Source organism: Limulus polyphemus, unplaced genomic scaffold (assembly GCF_000517525.1).
Source record: "Limulus polyphemus unplaced genomic scaffold, Limulus_polyphemus-2.1.2 Scaffold94, whole genome shotgun sequence".
Classification (NCBI taxonomy): domain Eukaryota; kingdom Metazoa; phylum Arthropoda; class Merostomata; order Xiphosura; family Limulidae; genus Limulus; species Limulus polyphemus.
Genome location: NW_013665704.1, coordinates 963,050 through 972,487, shown reverse-complemented (window position 1 = coordinate 972,487; position 9,438 = coordinate 963,050). Strand labels below are relative to the sequence as shown.

Genomic DNA, 9,438 nt, shown 5'->3' with positions numbered 1-9,438 from the left:
GGCGGTCTCAGCTGAACCTCAGATCCACGGTCTGGCACATTAACTACTTGGTTAAGCTTAGCCCTCAAGATGGAAAAAGCTTACAGTTTCTCTTAAAATATCTCAGCGAAAGTCTAATAAAACTTAGGTAGCTTATTTTACTCCAAATACCACAAGTACAAACAAATAAAATGTTTAAATAATACTTCCTTTTTTTTTAATGAATTAAACTATATATAAAAATAAATAACAAACAGCTAATAACAATAACAATATAATAATAGAAAATTAATGTATAAAACACACAGTCATGATTACTCATAAAGAACAAAATACAAAGTCTCTTCTAAGCTTTAAAAACACTTTCTAGTTTTTTCCAGTTTTTTTTCACAGATGCCATATTTTTAGTATGTTATACTTTAAAATGTTAACTTCATAAGATGTTGTGATTATTCTGATGTTCAATAAAATTACTTTTTTAATATTTTACTATAAAAAAATTGGTCTCAATTTAACTGCTATTTTTATATTTTCTAAAGCATTAAAGTTTCAGTGTAACAAGTGAAGAACTTTTATTACTGTTGAAATTAAAGGAACACATTCCCACATAAAAAAAACATTCCCTAAGTTAATTTTGTTTTCAGATGTTAAATCATATTCTCTTTTGCAATGTAGATGCATCAGAGGTTGATGCAATATAACCTGAAAAACTTTCCACAATTAAAAGGAACTGTGGTGCTGCCTTTATTAACAATTCTTGTTGGTCACTGTTTAATACTATCTGAACATTAAGCTTCCTTTAGTAAGTATGTCACCAAATGTCTCACACAATGTACCATAATTGTTTCAAAAAATGACAGGAATAAATCTCACTCATTAATATTAAGAAACTATAATATTCTACTGACAAGACAATATATTTAGTTATTTACTTACTATATGTATGGAAAATTTTACTATAAACAGATCAGCATATTCACAGCTTTGTGATACAAAACTCAAATTGTATTAGAAAGTTTAGCTGAGATAGTTACAGAAAGTTTATCAAATCCAAGCATGTACATCAAGAAAACCAGGACTTTTTTATTGAATATGTGTAAACAGGATGGATTATCATGCCCTATTTTGTCAGGTATAGATTTAGTTACAGAAATAATATCTGTGTTTATTTATAATCATTACTCATAAAACAGGAGTCTGATTTTGTGATTTGTTGGAATGATATTAAATGGATTGGATGAATTATCCGCATCTGTAAACACCTTATTGGTTATTGAGACTGTTGCACATTAAGAAGCAGTAATTTCATCATAGAAAGGGTTAGTAGGATTGCTGAGTCCCTTGATGTATTCTAGGTTGAGATAATCTATTGATATTATATAATATTGTTATGCCCCTGTGTTCGTTTGTTAATTTCCTGGTATAAATTCTTCCCGAGGAACTTCAGAGATACAAGTCTTTTCTTAAATAAAACTAGTTTATTCTTTCTCAATTCAACTTTGCAATATACTTAATTTCCACAGTCACGTTAAACACACACTATAATTCCCAATGATTCACGCACTTACTTACGGTCACTACCGTGCTTGACTCAATTGTCCATCTTTATTTCTGCGTGTCTGCAATTCAATTCCGATTAATTTGTCTCACGTTATCCGGCGCACTTATATACAGGAATAGAGGGTGCCTAGCACATACTGGATTATTCATGATATTACCAGATCCTTCTAGAATATCATGACGTGTTACCAGCATCACATGACTACTGCTGTCATAACAATATGGTTGTGTAAATTGTTCCAAAATACAATAGTTTAGAAAACAAAATCCAAAGATGCACTGAAATCAAATGTTTTTGTTGGTTTTGGTATTTTAGTATGATGCTCTCATGAATGAAGCAAACCTTAATTTTTGTTACAATTTGTGAAAGCTTTAAATGCATTCTCCATTAACGTAATAATACATAGAGATTATTTTACTTTGTTTTACACTTAACAGTTTCTGTAAATAATGACTTGACCTCATTTTTAGTACAGACTTTTATCAACCTATAGTATTATAATTTTTGTAAGTTCATATTCTCATCATTGAAAAACATTTGTAATTTATATAAGCCATTAGGCCCTATTCTTTGTGTAGTAACAATGATGATTTAATAGAATTAATGTGATGAATTATGTGGGATATTCCATTTATCACAATAATTGCAATACAAAATGAAATAAATAATAACCACAAAATGCTAAAACTTATAACATTAATAGCAGGTGAACTGACCTGTTTTTTTTTTTCATTAAACCCTGGTATATTAATGTCCTAAAGGTAATGTAGGTCATACAGGTTATACCACTGGGGTATTAATACCATGTACACAAGAGTATGCAAATTTGAGATCTATGGCATACTTGAGTATTACAAGACATGCATTATACAGCTGTAACAAACAAAACAGAAACAAATTTTAAAATCTCAGCCAAGGCTGACAATGAATAAGAATTAAGAACGTAGGAAAGACTATTAATTGATAGATTTAAACCACAGTTAAATTAATAAAACAGTGCAGTTCACCTATTAATGAAGTAAATAACTTTGGAAAAATGACTTTTGCAAAAATATAGTTTTCAAATAATTCCAAAAAAAACACATTTGTTTCTCCAATGATATTTCACTGTGACTTAGGATGAGCTAATAAACTTGTTTCTTCTGTACACTCTTTCACTAATAAAGGTTCATCCCCACTGTTATTTTTTTTCCTTTCATACCTGCAAGATTGTGAAATATATTCAAAACTACAAACATTAGAGATATATATAGCACCCATTAAACCAACAGCTTTATCTACTTTTAAACCATTTTGTTTGTTTGTAGTTAAGCACAAAGCTACACAATGGGCTATCTGTGCTGTGCCCACCACAGGTTTTGAAACCCAATTTCTAGTATTAAAAGTCTGCAGACATATTGCTGTGCCACTGGGGGGGTCTTAAACCATTTACTGGATCTTGTGTACTTCTCCTGATTTCTGGATCGTTTTCACACAGATGTAACTAGATGTATTGCAGAGTTCAGGATCAAAGTAAACCTGGCCACAACTAAAACACAAGACCTAACAGTAAGGATTTGAACATGACATGCATAGAAGATTTACATGTACTTACTGACATTTCATTTCTACACAATTATCTTTTTCTAACCTTTAACTTGGATCATCCTACATCCATTTGAAGTAGATCCTGTGCTGAATTAAGAATTATATGTAACTTTTGGTGAAGAATCATCAACCTTATGTACTGAAGTTTTTTTTTTAAGTTATATATAATATGTGTGAGAGCTTACCACACAGAAAATATATCCTTACAGCTACCGTCTGAACTCTCCTTGGCTGAGTAAGAGGAGCTCAATATACTATAGTTATTTTTTCCAATTCCAGTTATTCTTTTTGAAATTGAAAATTGCAGCTTATGAAAAAGAAAATTTCAACATTTAATGAAAACAACATCAGTTGATATTCTATCAAATTTCAGTATCTTACTCCAGGTAAAAGGAAAAAAAAATTGCTAAATTCAGAATTTAAAGCCTTAGAAATTGGTTTGTTTAAACAGTTATTTCAAATTTTCATGCAAAGCTACACAACACCTATATGTGTATGGCCTTTCTTTATTCTGATCTTGGAAATTAAAGGAAAGGCACTAACTACCAAGTTCTGGGTTACTTGTATTTGACCAAAAGTGTGGGATTTGAACATCACTCTTAGAGGGCACCTATTACTCCAAAGTACAGAGCATATATTTTGGGCAAAGGGATGTGAAGAAAGAACTGTAAGATTCATGATCCATACATTCTAACAACTAAGCCAAAACTGGCTTTTTGAAATAGGGTTGTTAAATTTCAGACTTTTCAAAGATATCCTGACTCCACATGGGCCCTGATATGTATTTCACATATCTTAAACACACACTGAGAAATGAAAATAATCCTTTTTAACAATGTTTTTAGAGAAGAGACACCACAAATAAACCAATCACTGGTATTTTATCAATCATAAGAAGCATACATGTATTCATATTTTCAGAACATTAGTGTAACTATCTTATTGTGATTACTTTCTTTGACAATGGACTTTTATGAGCGAAACAATATTAGGATAGCGTTATATTTATACATCAATAATCTCAATTACCAATACTTCTATAATAAAATTGTGTCAATTTAAAATTGTGAAAGGATCTGTTCATCAGCTGGATTTTGCATCGTTTTTTTTTTGTTGATGTTATTTTGAAATCTGTTGTGTGAATCAACAGTTTATACATACACATGCAAGTATTGATATTCATAATTCTGGAGAGTGCAATAACATGTTAATGATACACTGTATGTCTTACATTCATCGAGGAGTTGTTACAGAAAACCCAATGACAAACCTATATTATACTTTAGTATTATAAATGTAAACATATTTATTATAAAACACTGATTCATTACAATAAAGTGGGATAGATGGAAGTCCACAACTTACATATCCAATAATGGTGTTCTGAAGCCTTTGTTTATCCACCACAGTTTGTATTTGATAGCGAACCTGAAGAAAGCTTTTGAAAAGCCACCTTTCCCTTCAGCTATTTCAGTGACACTTTTGCGGATTCTATCCAAGATAAGCTAGCATTAAATACAAATAAAGAAAAGTTTATTTTCCTTTAGAAATATTATATTTAAAGTCTAGTCTTCAGTTACATTATTCTAATTACTAACAATAAGGACCCTAACCAACAAAAGAACGGTTATTCTTAAATACATGGAAACAAAGTTGTGATCACGTTCATTTATATTACTTTTCCTAATAATTTTTATAAGTGTCATTTTCATGTTATGTAAGTAAACAGTGTGATTAATGGAGAAAAACTACTTGTTCTAGGGGAGAAAAAAAATTGACAAGACACTAGAGAACCACAAGTTTTTAATAAGGAAAATTGTGGATTTGGTGTAAGGTGTTTTTTAACCTTTTAGGCATGCCTGTCACCATATGGCAACCACATAGTATGGTTTGAATTTCCTGCTAGAAAGGCAGAATTAATGCATAAGATCAACAGACAAAGCCTAATCTGCATAGATGATGATCTCAGCCACATGGTCTTAATATCGAACATGTATGTTGCTGTTCAAAACCTCAGTAATATTTGCAGTTGAAAATTATTTATTTTTTGAAAAAATGGATCCAAAATGGCATCAACTCATTCCAGTGTTTTCACACTTGAAGAGACAATTGAAGTTGTGCAACCTGAAAATGATTCTCATTCTGAACCTGAATTATCTGACAATGGTTTTGAGCATGATATGGCTGAAAAAAGTATGCACCTAAATGGTTAAAACCATATTATATGGTATATCTAACTTGCTTTTCATACAAATACACTCTCTTTCAAGAATATAGAATTAGAGATTTGAATAAAATTCACATCAGTATGCAGGATATTATGATAATTAGTTGAACACTGTCCAGAACAGATGATCCTTTCAGTAGCTTCATTCAAGAATAGGCTTGATACTCTGATTGAAAATAACAGCATACTGTGAGATCAGTTGTAAAAACATTCAATAATATGTTCAAACATTCCAAAATAAAACTTATGATTCTAATATGTCAAAATTTTAAAGCATAATTATTTAAACTATACATTACAGGAACATACTTCCAAGCAATATTTTCCTTTAACAAAATAACTCTATTTCTTCATTCTTTGTAGTTTGTACCAGAAGAGCTTTTAACCTTGTACATATGCACAGTCACTGTGCAGCAAATATGAATACTGACTGCATTGACTGGTTGATAGCAAACACTACATTTTTCTCAAACACAAATGTATTTTATGGTACAAGAAATTAACTCAAGCAAGACTTGTTAAACAAATAGATAGCAAACACACATACACACTGGAAGCTAAAAATTTCTGACAACACACAACTAAACTGTAGTATTAATTCTGATTCCTATACTGTCATGCAATATCTATTAAAATGTAATGGTATTTGTTTGTTGGGTGTGTTCTTTGGATTATTTGGTAAAAAGAATCATGCTAAATGTAATACACTTAATGATAAAAGCATTTCTCTAAGTACAAGTTCTATAAGCATAGCTTGTACAAATTCAATGTAACAAAAAATAGGCCTAATTTTACATATAAATAATGCCTCACTAGAGATTCCACTTACTTGCTAACTTTCTCATACATACAGTACTTCTAATATCTCTAGTACTTCATTTAAAACACAAATTCACTAATTAATCAAAAATATTTTCTAGTCTCTCCTAACTTGAGTTTTATATTGTTCAATTACTAAATTAAAAAAAAACGTATAATTAAGCTATCTGCCCTTAACATGAATTTAATAAATACTCGCTCTCTAGCCAAAACCAATGCAAACTTCTAAATTAATTAAAATCAAAAAATTAAAAACATAGCTTACAACAGAAGAGATTTTCCACATTTCCCTGTACCTATTATTGTTTAATAACATTCAAACCATTCATAATCAATTGGGCAATATTCACCAATGTATCTTGTATGTTCTCTTTCTTTTGCAGACAGAGTTTCTATGCCTTAAATTTAAAGGCATGTTTAGTCTAATTTTAAAGGAGATATGAAAACCAAAACCTGTATACATAACATTCAACAAAAGATTATGGATAGTTACAAACATCAAGAACAACCTTAGGATACCTGTGAAAGTTTCAAATTACTTCTTAAATGATGAAATTATTTTAAAAAACTAAGTGCATAAACTTAAAGCAAGATAACTGTTTCAACTCCACTTAAATTTTAAATTTGTAGGAGAATTTTAAATGATATTCAGATCAGTACTTTAAAGAAACATCAGTGCAGTAAGAGCTCTGTAAGTAAATCACACAGATCAACTAGGATGGTAAAGAGTTAACCCTTTATCATCTCCACCTGTATATTTATGCATGCTAGACATCATCTCCACCTGTATCCATATTCCAAATGTTTCATGAGCCATTTAATTGCCTTGTGCCTAGTTTGTTGTGGTCAAAGCATTGCTATGGTAATGGGAAAAACCCTTCCAAGGATGATAAGGGGTTAATTACAATAGACTACTGATATAATTGAAATGTAGCTTATTTAGAAAAAATTCAATTTTTACATAAGATTAATAAAATTTTCATGCAATTACTCACAGGAACAGCTAATATAACTGTTGGTTTAAGAATTGAAGCATCTCCTTTACATCCAGACTTCACTGCTGTAGACTGAAAGAAACACAAGTACAGAAAACAACAGAATACCACAGTGTTAGAAGGGAAAATGTACAGTTCAAAGTAAATGAGTACAAATTGGTAGAAAACATTAAACTACGAAAACAATAATATATCCAAACAAACAATTACATAAATATAAGAACATTTCAAGAAAGGATTAAAATAATGGCTTTGTGGATATGGACAACTGAAAGTAGAGTTAAAATTGTATTTACAATAAAGGACATGCGAAGTGAAAGCTACCTTTTTCCATCATTTTCCTACTTTGCTTGCTGAACTAATAAAAATAAGTTCAATGTATGTTATGTATGAGAAAAAGCAAGTAGAAATCAAATTTACTCTTACTTTAAAACTACTAGTGATAAATTAAATTCTTGATTCTTGCTTGTAAGAATACTGAAAAGTTAGATGTGCATAAAAGTGATTATTCCTTTATTATTTATAATAATTAAGAGTTTGAAATAACAGTCAAGTTTTTGTAAATTATCAATAAAATCTGAAAAGAAGAGGTCCCAAATCATAACTTTTTCTGTTGAATTTTACTGGCCATAAGGAAGCTCAAGTGTGTAAAATGAAAGTTCTAAGTCAATATTCAATTAAGATTTACATCAAATACTGTTTAAAATGTCATAAAATTAACAACGTAAAGCAGTTTACTCTAAAAGTTACAAAAGGTTTGTTTTAATAAAGTTTTTTGTGTTTTAAAATTTTATTTGATGCATGCATTACTTTTTTCTAGATTACAAATTGGACAGGTTTATGTTAATACAACTGAAATCATCTGTGCTTGTACTATTACTCAGAACTTCTGATATATATATGAATAACTTGAATGTTAATGGCAGAAAAAAGGGTTAATTAGAAGCCTAACACATGAAATATTTTTGTTGCTAACATAATATTTCATAATTTAACCTGTTTTTCTATGTATGAGAATTAGAACTCAGTTAAGTTTTAAATAGAGAATGTTTGCTTAATTTCACATAAAGCTATTCAGGGGCTATCTGCACTATTCATTCCTAATTTTAGGTGACTGTAATTGAATAGTGGAATTTGATCATCACTCTTATAATGCAGCCCCAAAGTATGGAGCTCAAACTTTTGTTTTTGGCTGTAACAGTGCACAAACCACTGAACCTTGGACCCACAGTATTGCAATATACTCACTGGGCTATGCTCAACCCCAAGCAGAGAATAGTTAAGAAATTGTGCATTAGAAAAAAAAAACCTCTCCATAGCTAAATAGCTATTTATCAAAACTATTTCAGAGGTTGGGTCAAATGAGATTAAAAGCTACAAATGTATAATTACATTCAAAACATTTTGTATATATTTTTTATATATGCATATATACACTATCCATTAAATAAACATATTTTTGCATACCAGACAAAAAGGACTCTACTTCTAACTTTTCATTTTTACGTGAACTACATATATAGCTTACCTTGTCCGTCATTGTGTGTGGTGAGGAGTAGCCAATTGGAATACCCTTAGCCAGGAAGAAGTTCTCTAAATAGATAATAGAAAGCACGTGAAAATTAATTTTTTATGAAATAAGTTAAGAGTTTAAAGAAATTTTATTTTAAGATTTGATTTTTAAAAATACCTTCTTGTTGTAAGAGAACTAACTGATACAATAACCAGAAAATTAGATCAACGGATCAAGCTCATTGTTTTCTTTTGTTGAATCCTTTATCAATATAAGCAGTGGAGAATATTCTTTTAAAATAAAATACATAACAAAAACACATATCAACATGAGCAGAAAACTTTAAAATGACGTTTTCCCACCAGGTGTATCAATATAACATCAACAGGTTTTCATGAAGTCAGATTGATGACAAAATTGATGGGCAATCTAGCAACAAGATAATTAAAAGTTATTAATTTAAAAATTGGAATACAGATCATCAAAAATGTACAGAAACAAGTCAAATCAAAATACAAAGATTATATTTTCAAGCCTACAACTAGGGACTCAAACAACAGTAAACAAATTGTACTGGAAATAGTGTCTACATTATTTTCTCAAGCTATAAGTCCATATTTTGAATCCATGTTAATAGTACTTTTAAATTTTAGTGGAGTCAAAATAGGGATTTGTAGCTCAAGAAAATAATGTACTCACTATTTCCAGTTTAATTTGTTTACTTTTTTTTTTTAAAGAGTCTATAGTTGTAGGCTTG

The 9,438-nt window shown here is 29.9% G+C and overlaps 1 pseudogene; it reads right to left on the bottom strand.

The window, feature by feature from the left end:
- LOC106469105 overlaps positions 1–9,438 on the bottom strand; it is a 57,305-nt pseudogene that overhangs the window by 8,017 nt on the left and 39,850 nt on the right.